Source organism: Epinephelus moara, chromosome 10 (assembly GCF_006386435.1).
Source record: "Epinephelus moara isolate mb chromosome 10, YSFRI_EMoa_1.0, whole genome shotgun sequence".
Taxonomy (NCBI): Eukaryota; Metazoa; Chordata; class Actinopteri; order Perciformes; family Serranidae; genus Epinephelus; species Epinephelus moara.
Genome location: NC_065515.1, coordinates 2143892 through 2147457, shown reverse-complemented (window position 1 = coordinate 2147457; position 3566 = coordinate 2143892). Strand labels below are relative to the sequence as shown.

At 44.2% G+C, this 3566-nt stretch overlaps 1 long non-coding RNA gene across 1 annotated transcript; it reads left to right on the top strand.

Moving 5' to 3' along the window:
* The first annotated feature begins 682 nt into the window (after nt 1–682).
* Nucleotides 683–1418, top strand: LOC126397103 (uncharacterized). Its single transcript, XR_007570612.1, has 2 exons — nt 683–774; nt 1042–1418. It is a non-coding gene; the product is annotated as an uncharacterized LOC126397103 (long non-coding RNA).
* The last annotated feature ends 2148 nt before the right edge of the window (nt 1419–3566 follow it).

Sequence of the window (3566 nt, the reverse complement as noted above, 5' to 3'; positions counted from 1 at the left end):
CCTCCATCATGGACGTTTACAGTACTGCACTTATCTGCTGTTTTCTATTGAGATGGTGCTAACTGTGCTTTGTAAAGTCGTATAGCTCTGGGTATCCAGCAACCACTACCACCAGTTTCTCCTCCATTGTTTACCAACTGTAAACTTGTTGTCGTGACCACCACAGAAGCCCCGCCTCTCAAATCATCCCATTGGACAATGGGGAAAAAAGGAGAGGTGACGTGGGGCGCTGTTCTGCTCTGAGTTGAAGTTTTTTCAGCTTGAGGAGTTCAGAGCGCTCCAGCAAAAACGCCAGGCGCCAATAGCGCCAACACTGGAGGCGCATCGCGACACAGAATCAGTGAGCAGAAAGTCTCATTCTCATTAGAAACTGTCACAAAAAGCCGCCTCCAGCTGCTGAAACAGGGGTCCTACTCTGTCGACCACCTTCCACCACATTCAATTTTTCAAATTCTTCAAAAATCATTCTAAATATTGATCAGTGATCGATTGCACATGACCTGTGTGATCAGCAGCCTGTGACCTCCAGGTCTGTACAATTACAGAGCAAACGCTGTTTTACTGTAAAGATTTTGTTTATGGTGTAATTTTTCCAGAGGGTTTTTGCTGAGGGGACTCGTGACCTGATATTTTACAGACTACATTATTTTTAATCATGCCGTCCTGATAAAGTGCATCTGTCTGCAGGAGGAAGACCACGGTGGAGTCTGTGGGAGAAAATGAAGTCGTCATGAGCAACGGGAACACCTACGAGACGAGTCTGGACATGGTCAGGTAAGACCAACAACTTAGTACTTCTCTCTGTCGGTCTCACTTTAAAAACCTTCTTGCATCTGTCGTCACAAGTCGTCGTCACAAAGCTGAAAACAGGCTGTTTGTCTGATGTTTGAGAGGTACGTGTTCTCACAGGACAAACATATGATGACTTTATCGAATATGATGCATCCTTGTAGTGGAGTATTTTCACCCTGCGGTCGCAGTACTTTTACCACCGCTGACTATAACCAGGTTTTCATAACAAAGTGTGTGTTTGTCGATCAGGAGCAAAGAAGACTTGAACGCTTACGACAACCTGGTGATCGACGGCACTGAAGTCAAAGTCACCATCATGTGACCACCCTGCTCTGATCCTGCTGTCTGAACATCGTCCTCATCACCACCTCTGGACGGAGACACAAACACACACAGTTATTTTTTACAGAAAAACATTTGCAGATAAAGTTTTATGTCTTTGTTTTGATGTACCTGTTGTCCCCGGCGGGCGGAGCTTATAGTGAGGAACATCAGATATCATCCATCCTCTGTTTTTATTGTATCTTCTTACAAATCATTTAGCACAAAGTGTGACATTATTATACAGATTATTAACCATTTATTACTGTGACTGAGGCTTTAAAGGGCAACCTCTGTATTCTCAACCAGGACCCTGTTCTCCCATGTTTCTGCATCTGAGTGTCCACGTGGAAGTTTTGAAACTGGTCCAGTACTGAAGGAGCGCGCTGCAGCTGTGAAACAGGCTGTAAAATAACCACTGGGGTCACGTTCACGGCGTCAGTGTACGTCCACTAAGTGTTTGTCTCTGCCACTGACAGCCTCAGATTGTTTTTCTAATGCTGTGCTCACCTTAAACAAATTGTCTTGTTGCATTACTCGCACGTATACGGCCTCTGGAGTGGTTTTTTGGGAGTATTTTGCAGCTGGTGAACAGTCACAGTCACAGCTGTGCTAACTAGCTGAGGAAGGCAGCTAACAGCTAACTTGGTTGCAGTAAAGTACAGAAGTGAACTGGTGCAAAGTCACAGGCCTTCAACTCTGCGACTTAAGTCTGCAACTCTGCACCAGTCCGTCAGAACTGAAAGAAGCTTCTTGGATGAGAGGTGAAACATCCTCAAGAAACTTAAGCACAGAACTTAGGAGTACCATGACCTGGATGACCTGTTGTTTTTCTTCCACAGTAAGAGCCCAACTCAAATAACACACAGCATTCACAGATACGTATTTTCAGAACGTACCATGTAGTCCCACGCCTTGACTCACTGAGTCCCAACCGGCCACAGTGTTTGTCCTCCATTTCTGATTCTCAGTAACGTCAGGAGAACCTCAACTAGATCTCAACACTGACACAGGTTTATGGGAATTTCTCACTCTCTCACTCAAGTTTTAAAAATTTCAACTTGTGCAAATACAGTGCTGCAGGAATGAGTCCTATATCCCGAACATGAGTTAGCATGTTAGCACTCCTGGTTCACTCATCTCGAAGTCCGTGTGTTTCTGGTTAGATGTCTGACATCACATTTTGTTCTACCACATTTACATCAATTTAGAAGCTACGATGTGTCTTTAAAGAGACGAGTGCCAACGAGGCTAAATGAGACGACAGACCATCATCACGCTGAACACGACTTTACAGTCTTGTGGTGGTGACATTCAGTCATGTCATGTGACCGTGGTGTAGTTTGTTTATAGCCTTACGTTAGCTTCTTACCTCTGGTGATTGAATTCAGGCTTCAGCGATCATTAAAGAGGGGTTTATTTGTGAGGATTATCTCACTGAACACAACCTGTAAGTATCATAAACATTTGTTTGTCACAGAGTTTATTTTCTGCAGTAATCCAAAATTCAGTGGAAAATCCCGTTGGCTTTTTGAGGAGAGAACAAGGGTGATGCTAACTACAGGAAAACGTGATCCCTGGGGCACTCTGTAGGTAAATAGTGCAAATTCACATCTTTGTGTTGGCTTCATATGTAATCTCACCACATTTCGTTTAGTGTGAACGTACATAAGTGTCCGACCACATTATGAAAGGATCCCTACAGAGATAGAGCTTTGTGTTAAAGATAAAGATCCAGAAACACCCCACCAGACTCCATTTAAATAAAGTCACGTTAGTGTGTATAGAGGCAGCATGTTGTCACATCTAACTGGTGAGTTAAGGGTTAATTTAAACCAAACCAGAGCTGGTGATTGTTGGAACAGAGACAACCAAGGTGGTTTTTGTGAGTCTTACTTTGTAGATGAGGTGTGTCTCACAATGATAAAATTTGTGACAACATGCTGCCTCTATACACACTAACATGACTGTTGATTCAAATGGAGTCTGGTGGGTTTGGTGACGGTGACTTCAGGGATGTTTATGGTTAAACAAAAAGGATCTGACTCTTTAACACAAAGCTCTGTCTCTGTCGGGATCCTTTCATAATGTTGTCAGACACTTACAGTTGTGATTGTGTCAGTGTGCCTGATTGTGTGTGTGTGTGTGTGTGTGTGTGTGTGTGTGTGTGTGTGTGTGTGTGTGTGTGTGTCTCTGCTCATGTCGCTCGCTCTCCGTTTAGACACAACTGACATATGTAGCAGCATTAGATGCTTATGTATCATTGATCAGATTCATCAGTCAGGACTTGGTGTCACAATCCCTGAAGTTTCAGAGCACAGGTGTTTTCCACCCCCGACACATCATCAGTTGTGCACCTCGACATCAGCGGGTTTTTCGGCCTTTATCACAAGACCCCCTCCGTTGAGGCGGGCCCACCACATGCTCATTGACCTGGGTGTTGGCTCCTCTGT